This window comes from Kogia breviceps, chromosome 10, assembly GCF_026419965.1.
Source record: "Kogia breviceps isolate mKogBre1 chromosome 10, mKogBre1 haplotype 1, whole genome shotgun sequence".
NCBI lineage: Eukaryota > Metazoa > Chordata > Mammalia > Artiodactyla > Physeteridae > Kogia > Kogia breviceps.
Genome location: NC_081319.1, coordinates 68,962,631 through 68,982,395, shown reverse-complemented (window position 1 = coordinate 68,982,395; position 19,765 = coordinate 68,962,631). Strand labels below are relative to the sequence as shown.

At 41.0% G+C, this 19,765-nt stretch overlaps 1 non-coding gene across 1 annotated transcript; it reads right to left on the bottom strand.

The window, feature by feature from the left end:
• Positions 1–1,384: 1,384 nt before the first annotated feature.
• LOC131764697 (small nucleolar RNA SNORA70) lies at positions 1,385–1,518 on the bottom strand. Its single transcript, XR_009337908.1, has one exon. It is a non-coding gene; the product is annotated as a small nucleolar RNA SNORA70 (small nucleolar RNA).
• Positions 1,519–19,765: the final 18,247 nt, after the last annotated feature.

Below are 19,765 nucleotides of genomic sequence, written 5' to 3'. Positions count from 1 at the left end.
TGAGGTGGTAATTTCCATTTTCACTACGAGAGGACTAGAGTCCTTAGTGCCTTAGCATCCTACACCTCCCCTCACGTCTTTTCCATAGCTTTCCCCAATGCTAAGGAACAGTAGGTAATTTTCAGTTATTTAATATTTATTCAAAAAACATTTACTGAGCACCCACTTGGTGTTCAGGTTAATGTTGGCCACTGTCAATGGGAAAATAAATAACACACTGTGCCCACCATCAAGTTTCGTGTAGAAGATAAGATTTCAACAAATAATTATAGCATTATATAGTATATGAATATTCATGAAGAAGTAGTATCGTGTAGTGATAATGAACACAGCTTCTAGATCCAAAGTGCCTATTGCTTTGACCTTGGGGAAGTTGCTTAACCTCTCTGTGTCTTCGCTTCCTCATCTGTAAAATGAAGACAATAATAGTGCCTGCTTCATAGGTTTGTGGCTGTGAGGAGTGAATGAGATAATTTTCATAAAGCACTTAGTACATGGTAAGCACACAGTAATTGATGGGTAGTGTTGGCACTGTCAGTAATAAGAATTGGTACTAAAAACCCAGATCTCTTGAATTCCACATCCAGAAATCCTTCCGGGCCACTTCAGAACCACACAAGAGGTGAGCTGTGGAATTAGAGGCATTTTCCCTCTCGCTTCCCATTAGAGACTTGTAGTTTGCAGCCATCATTGGCTGCTGAGTCTTCTATTAGGCACACTTCAGAATCCATAATTATTAGTTCCAGTCCCAGACCTCAGGGCCCTGAAATTCAGGGGAAAGACTGAAACCTGGAGGTGGACTTGCCTCTGCTCTCTGAGCTGTACTTCCATAGATGTCTCACTGGGGAGGATCTATCATTGTGACCTCGCCCCCTAACTTCTTTTTGAACTGAGACCTCACTACAGTGAAGTGGACTCAGAAAGCTAAAACTTGATCTTTTTTTTTTGGACAGGAAAGTAGGATTTATTGGTGGGCACAAGTAAGGAGCAGACAGTGCCAAGGCTCTCATGAGTGCAGGGGCCGCCAGTTATCCAGAGGACCACAATTAGTGTCCAGAGGACCACAATTAGGGATATATGTGACCCCACAGCCATCTGGGATGAGCTGTTTTCTGCCACCATGTTTTCAAATTCATCCATTTTAAACTTAGTAAATCCCACTTCTTGGAGATGTGGATCTTCTGGCAGCCAGGGAACTTGAACGTGGCCCTGCTGAGGGCCTCAATCACACGCTCCTTGTTCAGCAGCTTGGTGCAGATGGACATTATGACTTGCCAATGTGGACCCTGGCCACTGTGCCCTAAGGCTTTCCAAAGGCACCGCACATACCCGTCTGGAGCCTAGATTGGGGACAGCATGCCAGTCAGGAATGTCCACTGTAAAGGGCTGTCTCCAAGGTCCCTTAGGGTAATACATACAGGCAACAGGCTGCATGCACTACCAAGGAGGCTGCTGTTTGCAGCCATTGCACACTGGGCCCCCATGGGGAAAGAGCACAGTCTGCTTAATTGGCTGCAATAAAACTTGATCTTTTGTTTGGAAACAACAGCAGAACATAGGGCTCCAGTTGTGGAAGTTCATGCCAGGCCCCCCAGAAGGGTGTAAACACAGCTATGGCTGGGAACTCATGGCTGTGGCTGGTGAGAGGAAGGGGAGTTCCTGAGGACCTCACCCAACATATAGCCCATTCTACCCTGCAAGTGAAATCAACTGGGAGGTGACGGAGCTACTGTTTTCCAAGGCCAATGACTGGAGATGAGGCTTTCACCACCTAATTTGGGCACGTGAGAACAACACTAGGACCATACTGAGGGTGCCCACCTGGCACCTACCGGATGTCAGCAGACCCCATCCAGTTTTGCCTGGCCGAGTGAGGAGGAATAATTATTTATTAGTTCTGTTGTGATTGTCTTGCCTCCCTCACAGAAAACAAAGGGTTCAGTGTTGGGAATAGAGAAGCCCAGGGTCCTAGGACCTGAGGAGCAAGTTCTTTTTTTGAACCTCTTCATTAATTGAAGGCTGTTGGGCCAACAGGCCATGGTATCAGGAGGAAGCTGGGTCAGCCACTAATCACCAAGGCAGAAGAACAGGTTTGTTGGGGTGGTTTTGAGTAGCTCCTTATTAAAAAAGGGTTATTATACTCCAATAAAGATGTTAAAAACCAAATAAAAATTTAAAAAATAAAAAAGAGTTATTACTCACTCTTAGAATGTCTTCTCTTAGACAAATATGATATTTTCCCTGTGAGCCCATTTCATTAGCAGAGGAAGCTTTCAGTCTGACTCTAGGGGGGCCAAACTGGAAAGCTGGAAACAGAAACATAAGTGGCCTCTTTGTGGCTTAATACACACACACACACACACACACACACACACACACACACACACACACACACCCCACCCCATTCTGCTGTCCCCAGGCATGTTGTTTTTAGTGACGTGGCTTTTACTGGAGAAAGGGGCAGCTAACATTTAGCACCTAGTCTCTGTCACCAATAAACAGTGCGCTTTCATTATATTATCTGATGGGATTTGATTTTGAGGATTTTTTGGTAATAAGGATACCCAAAGAGGTGATGTGAGCTGAACAAAATACCTACTTATTAATACATGCCGAAGACAGGAGTTGAATCCCGATAGAGTCCAGTGCTTATGCTCTTTCTGTTGAACACACTGCCTGTACATCTGAGACCTTCAAAATCTCTGCCTGAGTGTAAGCCCCCCCAATAACTCCCTTACTGAAATGGATGAACCTGATTTATTCAAATATGTACTTCAAAGCACCAAGTACTACAAACCCCCAGCTGGAAGGCCTTCCACATCAAAGGAGCAGCTCCATTAAAAGGTGAACCTTGGGCTTCCCTGGTGGCGCAGTGGTTGAGAGTCCGCCTGCCGATGCAGGGGATACGGTCCGGGAAGATCCCACATGCCGCGGAGGGGCTGGGCCCGTGAGCCAAGGCCGCTGAGCCTGCGCGTCCGGAGCCTGTGCTCCGCAACGGGAGAGGCCACAACAGTGAGAGGCCCGCGTACCGCAAAAAATATATAAATAAAATTAAAAGGTGGTGGGGGACTTCCCTGGTGGCACAGTGGTTAAGAATCCACCTGACAGGGCTTCCCTGGTGGCGCAGTGGTTGAGAGTCCGCCTGCCGATGCAGGGCACACGGGTTCGTGCCCCGGTCTGGGAAGATCCCACATGCCGCGGAGCGGGTGGGCCCGTGAGCCATGGCCGTTGAGCTTGCGCATCTGGAGCCTGTGCTCCGCAACGGGAGAGGCCACAACAGTGAGAGGCCCACGTACCGAAAAAAAAAAAAAAAAAAAAGAATCCACCTGCCAATGCAGGGGACACAGGTTCAAGCCCTGGTCTGGGGAGATCCCACATGCCTTGGAGCAACGAAGCCCACGCGCCACAACTAATGAAGCCCGCATGCCTAGAGCCCATGCTACGCAACAAGAGAAGCCACCGCAATGAGAAGCCCATGCACTGCAACAAGGAGTAGCTCCTGCTTGCCACAACTAGAGAAAGCCCATGTGCACCAACTAAGACCCAATGCAGCCAAATAAATAAATAAGTAAATAAATAAACTTATATTTAAAAAGGGTGTTGGGTATAACATATAAAAAGCTCCTACAGGGCTTCCCTGGTGGCGCAGTGGTTGAGAATCCGCCTGCCGATGCAGGGGACACGGGTTCGTGCCCCGGTCCGGGAAGATCCCACATGCCGCGGAGTGGCTGGGCCCGTGAGCCATGGCCACTGAGCCTGCGCGTCCGGAGCCTGTGCTCCGCAACGGGAAAGGCCACAACAGTGAGAGGCCCGCGTACCGCAAAAAAAAAAAAAAAAAAAAAAAAAAAGCTCCTACAAAACAAAAATGAAATGACTCAATAGAAAAGTACAAATGGAAACTAAATATAAATGTCTTAAACATATGGAAATATCCTCATTCATAATAAAATTAATTCTAATTGAATTACCTTTTATTACTTACTGGATTGGTAAAAAACCAATTGATTGAAAACTCTTAGAATAGGCATGAATATGGGTAAATAGGAATTGTCATACATTACCAGCATATATAAATTGGAACAATTTCTACTGAGGGCAATTTGGCAGTGTCTACCAAAATCCCATATGTATATACCCTTTGACTCAGCATAGGAATTTATCCTACAGTTTTAGTTGCAGGTGTGCAAAATGATGTATATACAAGGTTTTTCACTGAAGCAGTGTTTGAAAGAAAGAATAAAAATCTGAAAAGTTCAACAAGGCCCTAGTTGAATAAATTGTAAGACACCATAGTGGAATACTATGCAGCTATAGAAAAGAATGAGAAATATCTTTGTGTGATATGGAAAGTAGTGATATGGAAATCTCTCCAAGACATATTGCTGTTTGAAACAAAGCAAGATGCCAAGCAGTGTTAATAGTAGATACCATTTCTATACAAAAGGAGGGAGATACTATGTATTTGTATTATCTCATACATGCATTAGCAATATCTTAAAGGAGATGCAAGAAACTAGTAACTGGTTATCTGTCATGAAAGGTAAAGGTGGGAAAGATATATTTCATGGTATTTTTTGGAAACTTTGGTATTTAAACTTAATGAATTAAAATAATTAAGTACAATTTTTTTTGCTGTTTTACTTATTTATGTATTTATTTTTATTCAAACAGAAAGTCACAAAAATTACCATCATCCTCATCAGTTCACTCAGTCCCATGTAATTAATTTTTTTTCATCTTGATTTTTGTTAGCACTTTTATGAATTCATCAGTTTTCCATTAGAGTTCTGAAAATGCTTATTCATTTAGTTCAGCAGTATAGTCAGTTACCAGAAACCTGTACTTGTCAGTCTTTTCCATGAATTCCTTGAAGATAAAACTCTTTTATAGGAACATTTTTGCAAAAGCATCAGAGTACACCCAGAGCTGTCTGTAAATGACAAAGATTTGTGAATGACAAAAGACTTAGAAATGACCACGGTTAAAGATTTGATGACAGTTCATAATAATGCAATTGACAAAGAAATTTAGTTATTTCTGAGATATACATTTTAAAATAATAACTACAATTATGACTTATAACATTATACCAGAACATACAAGATTTTTAGGAATTTCATGTAATGTCTGAAACATTTATATTAACATATTTCCATATAAATAACCCAAAGAAAGTTTAGTATTAGGGGTTTTTTTTTTTGAATTTTATTTTATTTACTTTTTTATACAGCAGGTTCTTATTAGTCATGAATTTTATTTTGGGTTTGTTTTTTTTTTTTTTTTTTTTTTTTTTGCTGTACGCGGGCCTCTCACTGTTGTGGCCTCTCCCACTGCGGAGCACAGGCTCCGGACGCGGCGGCCATGGCTCACGGGCCCAGCCGCTCCGCGGCACGTGGGATCCTCCCGGAACGGGGCACGATCCTGCGTCCCCTGCATTGGCAGGCGGACTCTCAACCACTGCGCCACCCGGGAAGCCCCCAGTCATGAATTTTATACACATCAGTGTATACATGTCAATTCCAATCATCCAATTCATCACACCACCATCCCCACCCCCCCACAGCTTTCCCCCCTGGTGTCCATACGTTTGCTCTCTACATCTGTGTCTCGACCTCTGCCCTGCAAACCAGTTCATCTGTACCATTTTTCTAGGTTCCACATACATGTGCTAATATACGATATTTGTTTTTCTCTTTCTGACTTACTTCACTCTGTATGACAGTCTCTAGATCCATCCACATCTCAACAAATGACCCAATTTCATCCCTTTTTATGGCTGAATAATATTCCATTGTATATATGTATCACATCTTCTTTATCCATTCGTCTGTCAATGGGCATTTAGGTTGCTTCCATGACCTGGCTATTGTAAATAGTGCTGCAATGAACATTGGGGTGCATGTGTCTTTTTGAATTATGGTTTTCTCAGGGTATATGCCCAGTAGTGGGATTGCTACATCATATGGTAATTCTATTTTTAGTTTTTTAAGGAACCTCCATACTGTTCTCCATAGTGGTTTATTAGTTTACATACCCACCAACAGTGCAAGAGGGTTCCCTTTTCTCCACATCCTCCCCAGCATTTGTTGTTTGTAGATTTTCTGACGATGCCCATTCTAACTGGTGTGAAGTGATACCTCATTGTAGTTTTGATTTGCATTTCTCTAATAATTAGTGACGTTGAGCAGCCTTTCATGTGCTTCTTGGCCATCTGTATGTCTTCTTTGGAGAAATATCTATTTAGGTCTTCTGCCCATTTTTGGATTGGGTTGTTTGTTTCTTTAATATTGAGCTGCATGAGCTGTTTATATATTTTGGAGATTAATCCTTTGTCCGTTGATTCATTTGCAAATATTTTCTCTCATTCTGAGGGTTGTCTTTTCATATTGTTTATGGTTTCGTTTGCTTTGCAAAAACTTTTAAGTTTCATTATGTCCCATTTGTTTATTTTTATTTTTATTTCCATTACTCTAAGAGGTGGATCAAAAAAGACCTTGCTGTGATTTATGTCAAAGAGTGTTCTTCCTATGTTTTCCTCTAAGAGTTTTATAGTGTCTGGTCTTACATTTATCCATGAGTCTATTCTTTTTTATTATTATTACTTTAAAAAATTATTATTTTAATTGATATGTGATTGACATATAACATTATGTTAGTTTCAGGAATACTCCATAAAGACTCCGGGACTTCCCTGGTGGTCCAGTGGTTAAGACTCTGTGCTTCCAGTGTGGGGGATGTGGGTTTGATCCCTGGTCAGGGAACTAGGATCCCACATGCCACGTGGTGTGGCCAAAAAAAAAAACAACACATAATGACTCCATATTTGTAGATATTGTGAAATTATCACCACAGTAAGTCTAATTAACATCCATCACCATATATACTTACAAATTTTTTTTCTTGCTATGAGAACTTTCAAGATTTACTCTCTTAGCAACTTTCAACATACAAGCCAGTATTATTAACTGTAGTCACTGTTGTTTTGCAAACTTGGGAGTTCCTCTGGTGAAATCCAAAACTGGTCCCCATACACAGAGGGCAAGGAGAGAGAGCTTTCAGGCACTTGATGAAGAAAAACAGTAGTTCATGTTTGATGAGATCTGGATGAGACTGCTTGTCTTGAAGGATCTCCTGGAGAGGTGGGGGTGGGGGGGTGGCCGCAGCTCACCCTGGGGACATAGGCAGTGGTGGCAGACATACTAGGGAACATTCACACGCATGAACACTGTTGATATTGGCAAATGACATATTGGTTCCATAAATTTATTCTGGCATCAGTAAATAACTACGTAAATAACTGGGGAAGAAGAAGGAGATTTTCCTTATAGCACATCTATCTTTTAAAATATATATATATATATATATATTTTTTTTTTTTTTTAATTTAGGCTACACCAGGTCTTAAAATGGATACTATCTGGACACTTACCAAATTTTGAATATGGATTGTATAAATTTCCTTTGGCTACGGAAACAAATTACCACATGTTTGGTGCATTAGAATAACACACATTTGTTCTCTTATAACTCTGGAGGTCAGAAGTCCAAAATCAGTTTTCACTGGGCTGAAATCAAGGTGTTGGGAGGGTCATAGTGCCCCTGGAGTGGTAGAGCACAAATGTCTCCAACTTACTTTTGAGTAAATCAGAAATATGTATATAAAATGGGATGAAGTATCAACAATTAGGAAATCTGGATAAAAGATGTACAGGAGCTCCTAGTACTGTTTTTTTTTTTTTGGCCACCCCACAGCTTGTGGGAATCTTAGTTCCCCACCCAGGGATTGAACCTAGGCCACCGCAGTGAGAGTGCCAAGTCCTAACCACTGGACCATCAGGGAATTCCTGCTCTTTGCACTACCTTTGCAAGTCATTAGATTTGATTATGCTAAAATTTAAAGGTACCAAAAAAAATAACTATTAGGGATAATAGAGGCAGGGATATTGATGCCAAAATCTTGGCTCTCTCTGTTTTTTAAAAATATTTTAATTTATTTATTAGCTGTGTCGAGTCTTAGTTGCTGCACTCAGATTATTTCATTGCAGTGCAAGGGCTTGTCTCTAGTTGTGGTGCTCGGGCTCCAGAGAACGCCGGCTCAGTAGTTGTGGCGCTCCGGCTTAGTTGCCCCAAGGCATGTGGGATCTTAGTTCCCTGACCAGAAATCGAACCTGCGTCCCCTGCATTGGAAGGCGGATTCTTAACCCCTGGACCACCAGGGAAGTCCCCCAAATCTTGGCTCTTTGTGCACTGATGCCAAAAAGAAATACGGAGACAGAGTTTTGGAGGAACGAGAAAAAAGTAGCTTTATTCTTTGCCAGGCAGAGAGAACACAGCAGGATACTGCCTCAAGAACTGTGCCCCTCTCCCTGGGGAATAAAGAGAGACTTATAATCCAGGGCTTGTGGTCTGGGGTAGGTGATAAGGCTCCAAGTAATGAAGTCTTGCTTTTTTTTTTTTTTTTTTTCTTTTCTTCTGTAAATTTATGGCCAAAGCTGGCATCAGGTGGCTCAGCAACGGGGTCTGGTGTCCCTGAAGTTATCAGACTGTGACCTTTTTTCTGAAATGACGAGTGCTACAAGGGAGTGTAGGGGGAGAAGATGCCAGGTACAGAGTGTAATTCTTATGGAGTCAGAGAGTAATTAGCTTTGTGAAGGACAAGTCTAGCTACAAGTGTTTGTTAGTAGTAACAGCTAAAGAATAACCAAGATTGCTTAACTCTTTCAGGCCTGTTTATGCTGTTTCCAAACCTGTTTATTGTTTCCTTATTTTCCTTGTTTATCAGAAAAGAAAAGTCTCATTTCTATTTTTGCTGCAACAATATAAGAAAAAGTTTCATGCCAGTTCTAAGGATAGATTCCTAACCAGAGGCAGGAAAATGAGTTAGGTAATAATACTTCTTTGCATTTGGATGATGCTTCTTTTCCAAATTATGTCAAAGCTATCATCTTATTTGATCTTTGCAATAACCCTGTGGGGTTGGAAGGGCAGATATTTTTATTCTCTTTGGACAAATGAAAAAACTGAGTCATTTAAGGGACTCACCTAATATCCCACACAAGCTTAGTGGCAGAGTTAAAGATTAGAAATTCTCTCCAGGGACTTCCCTGGTGATCCAGTGGTTAAGACTCTGTGCTTCCAGTGATGAGCACACGGGTTCGATCCCTGGTCAGGGAACTAGAGCCCACATGCCGCAACTAAAGACTCGGCACAACCAAATAAATAAGTAAATAAATAAATATTTTTTAAAAAGAAAGAAAGAGGGCTTCCCTGGTGACACAGTAGTTGAGAGTCCACCTGCCGATGCAGGGGACGAGGGTTCGTGCCCCAGTCCAGGAAGATTCCACATGCCGCGGAGCGGCTGGGCCCGTAAGCCATGGCCGTTGAGCTTGCGCGTCTGGAGCCTGTGCTCTGCAACGGGAGAGGCCACAACAGTGAGAGGCTCGTGTACAGCAAAACAAAAAAAAAAAAAAGAAAGAAAGAAAGAAAGAAATTCTCTGCAGATCCTTCTGTGCTCGTTGTAAGGAGGTGGTTAAGATTGGTTGAAGTCAGCCAGACCTGCACAAAAATCTTGGCTACAACTCACCTAGCTGTTTTACTCAGTGTAGGTAGCTTATGCAGTAGTGACAAATAAACCCCTGAAACGCCAGCAGCTTAGCACAACCAAGGTTTATTTGTTATTGCCATTACAGTGTAATGTACACCAGTCCCCTCCCTTGAGACACTCCTCCAAGCAGTTACTCAGGGGTCTGGGTTGTGTCCTTGAGAGGGAGGAGGGGGTGTCCTAGAAGTCCTTGGCTTCTAGCTGTGCAAATAAGAGAGAATGGAAGTTTGGGTGGACTGTTTTAAACGTGGAAATGGAGTATATCACATCTACACTCTGTTGACCAGAACTCAATCACATGGTCCCATCTAAATACATAGAGATTTGGAAAATGCAGTCTTTCTGTGTGGTCAAAAGGAAAATAAAACAGATCAGCGAACATCCAGCTCTGGCTCTGCCATACTAACTATGTAAACTTGAGCAGTTTATTTAAAATCCTCGGTTTTCTCATTCATCAAATGGAGACAATAACACCACACAGGGCTGTTGTAGTAATTGAAGCACATAATGTACACGACGTGTAGCAAAGTGCCGGGAACTTAGTAAACCGTAAACGCTTATTCTTAATGTCAGTTAACTTCCCATGTCTCTTACAGCACTAGTTCTATCAATTCCCTGGCTAGTGGTGGGGATTATTCATTCCAAACCTTTCCATGTGCTGCTCATTTGTTCATTGCTCTCTTCCCATAATGTAATGTAGATTTGTTTCATCAGAAAGAAAGATCAAGGTCTTGGAGCAGGGCCCAGGAGGCAGGATGTAACATGAAGAGCAATGGGTTACAAAGTGTCATTTTGCAAAACATACGTCAATGCAGAGGTATATTGAGGTGTGTATATATATATATATATATAGATATATATATATATATATATATTGAGGTATATATATTGAGGCATATATATATATATTGAGGCAGTGCAGGCACCCCTGAGCCCCCTGGGGTTGCAGAGATGGCCCCTCTCATAACAACAGGTGTTGGCATGCTTACAACAAAGCTGGCTAAGAGGTCTATTCTCTACTCCGGAATTTAGGGGAAGACGAAGGAGTGGTGTCCAGGGAAGGTCAGATGTAACAGCTGTCCAGAGCTCACAACTTTCCCCATACTCTAGGCCACAGTACTTAAAGGTGGCCCAACTAAGGCCTGTCCAAAGAGGCCCAGCAGGGGACATTCTGGGCCTCCTGGTGACCTGAAAAACAGAACACTGGGAGCTATGAACAGGAGTAGGGTGGACTCCTCCAAAGAGGCATGCATGATCATTTCTTTTCTGCTCGATAGAAACATCCCTTTCAGTCTGGAAGTGGACACCTGCTGCCAGAGTTTGGGACCTGCTGCTTGCATAGACCTTACTCCACTTCCTACATACAGTCAAACCATGATTTGTCCCACCGGCACAGAGGGTGGTTTAACCTTCCAGTTTGTGACCAGAGTTGAGAAGTTTAGCAAATTTGGTAAGCAATGTAATTCATGGTGGTGTAGCGAAATTATTCTTCTTTTAGATTAGTAGATGTCCAAATTCTCTTGGTTTTTACAAACTAGCAGATTTGGAACACAGTAAAGTTAAAACTCAAGACTCCAGATCAAAGAAAAAAAATTTTGTGTTTACTTATTTATTGGCTGCATTGAGTCTTAGCTGTGGTACATGGTCTCTTCGTTGCAGTGCGCAGGCTTCTCTCTAGTTGTGGCACAAAGGCTCAGTTGTGGCGCACAGACTTAGTTGCCCCAAGGCATGTGGTATCTTAGTTCCCTGAACAGGTATCGAACCTACGTCCCCTGCATTGCAAGGAAGATTTTAAACCACTGGGCCACCAGGGAAGTCCCTCCAGTTCAAAATTTGAATCCTCTTGAAACAGATTGCAACTTTTACTGAAGCCTTCTGTCAAACTTGCAACATTTGCTCATTCTTGTGAGATGCCCTCCCAGCATTTCTGGTGGTGATTTGTAGGCCTTGGACTTCTTTGTGGCTCAGGTCATAATGAGTGGGTTCAGAGCTCCTCTCTTCTCCATGCAAGACCAAAGTCCAATCAGCCGTCCCTCTGCCCAGGATCAATGTTAGGCTCTCCTTAATTGTGCTATTTGCTGACTAACTCCCAGACTCTGGACCTCACCTGTCTCATCTTACAGTCCCGTTCCATTTCCCTGTTACATTAGTCATTTCTGTGACTTGAATCCTTTCTGCTGGTACCTGCCAGATCCTGGGAAGTCCTGTTTTCTTACCACTTAACATCACTGGCCTTGGAATTTCTGTAATAGGCGTTCTTAGGAGGGGCAGTCTCTTTGGAAGGTGGTTAGGCAAGTCTCCCTTCTTGCTCAATTCCAGGGGCATCCCTTACTCCATATTTTACATAAATGATACCCCTTGGAGGTGAAACTCGGGGACTCTGATTTTTGGAAATTGTTATGAAGTTGCATTTCCCTAGCACTCTTTCTACTTAAATTGTGTGTTTATTTGGAGAGGTTGATGGGTCAGGAGCCTTAAGTTCTCCTCAAGTCACCTCTTGTTGCTACCACTACCACTCATGATCGGACAGGAAAATAAATGTGGGAAGAAAATTTGAAATCAAAGGTTGTGGAAGTTTGCAGTTACCACCAGCACCTCCAGAAGGGTCAAGAAGTGACACAGCAGAAGTGAGACTAAAATGAAAAGTAGAAAAGGTAAGAAGGGAATTCCCTGGAAGTCCAGTGGTTAGGACTTGGAGCTCTCACTGATGAGGGCCCAGGTTCAATCCCTGGTCGAGGAACTAAGATCCCGCAAGCCACTTGGCATAGTCAAAAAACAAAACCAAAAACAGGTAAGAAGAAAAGAGAAAGAATTTTCCAGAAGCAAACCTAACTCTAATGGCTCTTAATCCCTCTCTATTGGTTAGGATGATGGCTCATGAAACCCTGTTGGTTAAAAGGCTTTTCTGGAAGAAGAAGGCGTCAGGGGGCTGTAAGTCAGGTGACACAATTGAACTTCTAAATTCCCCAACTTCCAGTTACTGAACCCTGTGGGAATTGTTTCCCTTTCCCAGGGAGTCTCCTGGTCTGGAGAAGAGGACCCAGCCCACCTTACAGGTTGCTGTGAAGCTCAAGGCTGAGGTAAAATAATGATGTGGGAGTGTAGTGAAGGGTTTGGTTTCAGTTTACCTAAAAGCTTCTAGGCTTCTTGGAATTTCCTATAGAAATTTTAGGGAACCTGAAGATCATTTCAAATGCAGCTTGTTTTTGTAAGCTCCCCTTCTTCTTCCCAGATATATCTGTGTCCAGAGTGGCCTTCAAGTCCCCTTTTATAATGCTAATGACCCTGGGGAAAAAAACACCACTGACACATTTCCTGGCAACACATTAATTGTCCATAAATGCTTCAGCTCAGTGGGGGAATGAGATGTGGGATGGTTCCCTGTGAAGGAAGGGAGGACCAATTGGAGGTTCAGAGAACTGATAGCAGATGAGGTACAAAGCAAAAGTAGTTTGCTTCCCAATTTTGCAGAGGGAAAAGCCAGGCAGAGCAGGACGATCTTTCAACAATTTTGTTATATGTGCCAATAACTATCCAAAGGGGTGGAATCATTTGTTTCTCTCTCTGCGATATGTCTATATTTGTAAATGTGTATGTATAAATTATATTTAATCCAGTCCCTTAACTGACACACCACAAATGGCTAGATTGGAGTTGGAATCTGAGGTTTGCCTGGGGGATTTTAGTGCTTTGTCAGCCCCTAGTTCACCCATGAGAAATACTGAATAAAATATGAAGGGACAAGGAAAAAATTGAACGTTCTCAGAAGAAAAGCTCAGAATTGTCCTTTTCTACTGGGGAGGAAGCTTGGACATTTTTTTAAAAATTTATTTATTTATTATTTATTTTTGGGTGTGTTGGGTCTTCGTTGCTGCACGTGGGCTTTCTCTAGTTGCAACAAGCAGGGGCTACTCTCCGTTGTGGTGTGCGGGCTTATCATTGCGATTGCTTCTCTTGTTGCGGAGCACAGTCTCTAGGCACGAGGGCTACAGTGGTTGCGGCATGCAGGCTCAGTAGTTGTGGCGCATAGGCTTAGTTGCTCTGCTGCATGTGGGATCTTCCTGGACCAGGACTCGAACCGTGTCCCCTGCATTGGCAGGCAGATTCTTAGCCACTGCACCACCAGGGAAGTCCCCCATGACACTTTTTAATCAAACTTAAAAAATTTAAAGTATAACTGTATATAACAAAGTGTGAAAATCTTAAGCTTGATGACCTGCCTATACCCCTGTGTAACTGCAGATCAGGTTATATACAGGACATTTCCAGCACCCTAAAAGGCTTTCTCATGCTTCCACCTACAATAGCCATTGTCCCTTCCTCTCCATCTTCCCAGATAATCAACGTTCCAACCTCTATCAGCAGAGATTAGTTTTGCCAATCTTATACATGGAATCATATACAACATGCTTTCCTGCATTATGTCTGTGCAATTAATCCATGTTGTTTCATATAGCAGGAGTTCATATTTGTATTTAGTATTCCACTGTGTGGATAGATCACAATTTATCCTTCCTACTATTCGTTGGCATTGGAGTCTTTCCAGTTTTTGGCAATTATGAATAGCACTGCTCTGGACATCCTTATGTACTTCTGTTGGTGGACATAAGCACTCACTTCTCCTAGGTACACACCTAGAAGAGAAGTTGTAGGATCAGAGGATAGGCATGGATTTAGCTTTACTAGAGCTGATAAGTTTTCCAAAGTAGTTGTACCATTTATTCCCACCAGAAATGTATGAATGTTCTACTTGTTCCAGGATCTTGGCCACATTTGATAAAGTCATTCTTTAAAATTTTTGCCATCCTAATGAATATACACCTTGTTTGTGAGTTTTAATTTGCAAAAAGCATCTTAAAAGGTACATAGGTTTATTGGAAATTTTGGATATGTCCTGTGAAGTGCTTGTTCAAGTCTCTTGCCCATTTAACTATTGGGGTGTCTGTCTTTTACTTAGTTATTTGTAAAAGGGTTCTTAAAATACATTTTGGATTTGAGTCCTTTACTGGATGCATGTATTGTGAATACATTCTCCCAGTCTATGACTGACTATTTCACTCTCCTAATGGTGTCTTTCGGTGAACTGCATTTCTTTTTTGGTTTGTTTTGAATTTTATTTATTTTTTATATGGCAGGTTCTTATTAGTTACCTATTTTATACATATTAGTGTATATATGTCAATCCCAATCTCCCAATTCATCACACCACCACCACCACCACCCCCTACCACTCTCCACCCTTGGTGTCCATACATTTGTTCTCTACATCTGTATCTCCATCTCTGTTTCTGCCCTGCAAACCGGTTCATCTGTACCATTTTTCTAGGTTCCACATACATGCGTTAATATACAGTATTTGTTTTTCTCTTTCTGACTTACTTCAGTCGGTATGACAGTCTCTAGATCCATTCACGTCTCTACAAATGACCCAATTTCCTTCCGTTTTATGGCTGAGTAATATTCCATTGCATATATGTACCACATCTTCTTTATTCATTTGTCTGTTGAGGGGCACTTAGGTTGCTTCCATGACCTGGCTATTGTAAATAGTGCTGCAATGAACATTGGGGTGCATGTCTCTTTTTGAATTATGGTTTTCTCAGGGTATATGCCCAGTAGTGGGATCGCTGCATCATATGGTAATTCTATTTTTAGTTTTTTAAGGAACTTCCATACTATTCTCCATAGTGGCTGTATCAATTTACATACCCACCAACAGTGCAAGAGGGTTCCCTTTCTCCACACCCTCTCCAGCATTTGTTGTTTGTAGATTTTCTGATGATGCCCATTCTAACTGGTGTCAGGTGATACCTGATTGTAGTTTTGATTTGCATTTCCCTAATAATTAGTGATGTTGAGCAGCTTTTCATGTGCTTCTGGCCATCTGTATGTCTTCTTTGGAGGAATGTTTATTTAGGTCTTCTGCCCATTTTTGGATTGGGTTGTTTGTTTTTTTAATATTGAGCTGCATGAGCTGTTTATATATTTTGGAGATTAATCCTTTGTCCATTGATTTCTTTGCAAATATTTTCTCCCATTCTAAGGGTTGTCTTTTCATCTTGTTTGTAGTTTCCTTTGCTTTGCAAAAGCTTTTAAGTTTCATTATGTCCCATTTGTTTATTTTTGTTTTTGTTTCCATTACTCTAGGAGGTGGATCAAAAAAGATCTTGCTGTGATTTATGTCAAAGAGTGTTCTTCCTATGTTTTCCTCTAAGAGTTTTATAGTGTCCAGTCTTACGTTTAGGTCTCTAATCCATTTTGAGTTTATTTTTGTGTATGGTGTTAGGGAGTGTTCTAATTTCATTCTTTTACGTGTAGCTGTCCAGTTTTCCCAGCACCACTTAGTGAAGGGACTGTCTTTTATCCATTGTATATGCTTGCCTCCTTTGTCATAGATTAGTTGACCATAGGTGTGTGGGTTTATTTCTGAGCTTTCTATCCGGTTCCATTGATCCATATTTCTGTTTTTGTGCTGGTACTATATTGTCTTGATTACTATAGCTTTGTGGTATAGTATAAAGTCAGGGAGTCTGATTTCTCCAGCTCCGTTTTTTTCCCTCAAGACTGCTTTGGCTATTCAGGGTCTTTTGTGTCTCCATACAGATTTTAAGATTTTTGTTCTAGTTCTGTAAAAAATGCCGCTGGTAATTTGATAAGGATTGCACTGAATCTGTAGATTGCTTTGGGTAGTATAGTCATCTTCACAATATTGATTCTTCCAATCTGAGGACATGGTATACCTTGTCAACTGTTTGTGTCATCTTTGATTTCTTTCATCAGTGTCTTATAGTTTTCTGAGTACAGGTCTTTTACCTCCTTAGGTAGGTTTATTCCTAGGTATTTTATTCTTTTTGTTGCAATGGTGAATGGGATTGTTTCCTTAACTTCTCTTTCTGATCTTTCGTTGTTAGTGTCTAGGAATGCAAGATATTTCTGTGCATTAATTTTGTATCCTGCAACTTTACCAAATTCATTGATTAGTTCTAGTAGCTTTCTGGTGGCATCTTTAGGATTCTCTATGTATAGCATCATGTCATCTTCAAACAGTGACAGTTTTACTTCTTGTTTTCCAATTTGTATTACTTTTATTTCTTTTTCTTCTCTGATTGCCATGGCTAGGACTTCCAAAACTATGTTGAATAATAGTGGCGAGAGTGTACATCCTTGTCTTGTTCCTGAACTTAGAGGAAATGCTTTCAGTTTCTCACCATTGAGAATGATGTTTGCTCTGGGTTTGTCGTATATGGCCTTTATTATGTTGAGGTAGGTTCCCTCTATGCCCATTTTCTGGAGAGTTTTTATCATAAATGGGTGTTGAATTTTGTCAAAAGCTTTTTCTGCATCTATTGAGATGATCATATGGTTTTTCTTCAATTTGTTAATATGGTGTATCACATGGATTGATTTGCATATATTGAAGAATCCTTGCATTCCTGGGATAAATCCTGCTTGATAATGGTATATGATCCTTTCAATGTGCTGTTGGATTCTGTTTGCTAGTATTTTGTGAGGATTTTTGCATCTATATTCATCAGTGATATTGGTCTGTAATTTTCTTCTTTTGTAGTATCTTTGTCTGGTTTTGGTATCAGGGTGATGGTGGCCTCATAGAATGAGTTTGGGAATTTTCCTTCCTCTGCAATTTTTTGGAAGAGTTTGGGAAGGATGGTGTTAGCTCTTCTCTAAATGTTTGATAGAATTCACCTGTGAAGCCATCTGGTCCTGGACTTTTGTTTGTTGGAAGATTTTTATTTTTATTTTTATTTTTTTTGCAGTATGCAGGCCTCTCACTGTTGCGGCCTCTCCCGTTGCGGAGCACAGGCTCTGGACGAGCAGGCTCAGCAGCCATGGCTCACAGGCCTAGCCGCTCTGTGACATGTGGGATCTTCCTGGACCGGGGCATGAACCCATGTCCCCTGCATCGGCAGGCGGACTGTCAACCACTGCGCCACCAGGGAAGCCCTGTTGGAAGATTTTTAATCACAGTTTCAATTTCATTACTTGTGACTTGGTCTGTTCATATTTTCTATTTCTTCCTGGTTCAGTCTTGGAAGGTTATACCTTTCTAAGAATTGTCCATTTCTTCTAGGTTGTCCATTTTATTGCCATAGAGTTGCTTGTAGTAGTCTCTTAGGATGCTTTGTATTTCTGCAGTGTCCATTGTAACTTCTCCTGTTTCATTTCTAATTTTATTGATTTGATTCCTCGCCCTCTTTTTCTTAATGAGTTTGGCTAAAGGTTTATCAATTTTGTTTATTGTCTCAAAGAACCAGCTTTTAGTTTTATTGATCGTTGCTATTGTTTTCTTTGTTTCTATTTCATTTATTTCTGCTCTGATCTTTATGATTTCTTTCCTTCTGCTAACTTTGGTTTTTTTTGTTCTTCTTTCTCTAGTTCCTTTAGGTGTAAGGTTAGATTGTTTATTTGAGATTTTTCCTGTTTCTTGAGGTAGGCTTGAATTGCTATAAACTTCCCTCTTGGAACTGCTTTTGCATCCCATAGGTTTTGGATCGTCGTGCTCTCATTGCCATTTGTCTCTAGGTATTTTTTTAATTTCCTCTTTGATTGCTTCATTGATCTCTTGGTTAATTAGTAACATATTGTTTAGCCTCCGTGTGTTTGTGTTTTTTAGGTTTTTTTCCCCCTGTAATTGATTGCTCATCTCATAGCATTGTGCTCGGAAAAGATGCTTGATATGATTTCAATTTTCCCCAATTTACCAAGGCTTGATTCGTGACCCAAGGTGTGATCTATCTTGGAGAATGTTCTGTGTGCACTTGAAAAGAAAGTGTAATCTGCTGTTTTTGGATGGAATGTCCTATAAATATCAATTAAATTTATCTGGTCTATTGTGTCATTTAAAGCTTCTGTTTCCTTATTTATTTTCATTTTGGAAGATCTGTCCTTTGGTGTAAGTGAGGTGTTAAAGTCCCCCACTAGTATTGTGTTACTGTCGATTTCCTCTTTTATAGCTTTTAGCAGTTGCCTTATGTATTGCCTTATATCTTCTTCAAGGATTGATCCCTTGATCATTATGTAGTGTCCTTCCTTGTCTCTTGTAACATTATTTATTTTAAAGTCTATTTTATCTGCTATGAGTATTGCTACTCCAGCTGTCTTTTGATTTCCATTTGCATGGAATATCTTTTTCCATCCCCTCACTTTCAGTATGTATGTGTCCCTAGGTCTGAAGTGTGTCTTGTTTTTGTATCCATTCAGCGAGCCTGTGTCTTTTGGTTGAAGCATTTAATCCATTCATGTTTAAGGTAATTATTGCTATGTATGTTCCTATTACCATTTTCTTAATTGTTATGGGTTTGTTTTTGTACGTCCTTTTCTTCTCTTGTGTTTCCCACTTAGAGAAGTTCCTTTAGCATTTGTTGTAGGGCTGGTTTGGTGGTGCTGAATTCTCTTAGCTTTCACTTGTCTGTAAAGGTTTTGATTTCTCCATCGAATCTGAATGAGATCCTTGCCGGGTAGAGTAATCTTGGTTATAGGTTCTTCCCTTTCATCACTTTAAATATATTGTGACACTTCCTTCTGGATTGTAGAGTTTCTGCTGAGAAATCAGCTGTTAACCTTATACGAGTTCCCTTGTATGTTATTTGTCATTTTTCTCTTGGTGCTTTCAATAATTTTTCTTTGTCTTTAATTTTTGCCCATTTGATTACTATGTGTCTCAGTGTGTTTCCCCTTGCGTTTATCCTGTATGGGACTCTCTGTGCTTCCTGGACTTGGGTGGCTATTTTCTTTCCCATGTTAGGGAAGTTTTCGACTATAATCTCTTCAAATATTTTCTCGGGTCCTTTCTCTCTTTCTTCTCCTTCTGGGATCACTATAATGCGAATGTTATTGTGTTTAATGTTGTCCCAAACATGAAGACAGAATGTGTTTAATGCTGTCTTCATTTCATTTCACTCTTTTTTCTTTATTCTGTTCTGCAGCAGTGAATTCCACCATTCTGTGTTCCAGGTCAGTTATCCATTCTTCTGCCTTTGTTATTTTGCTGTTGATTCCTTCTAGTGTATTTTTCATTTCAGTTATTGTATTGTTCATCTCTGTTTGTTTGTACTTTAATTCTTCTAGGTCTTTGTTAAACATTTCTTGCATCTTCTTGATCTTTGCCTCCATTCTTTTTCTGAGGTCCTGGATCATCTTCCCTAT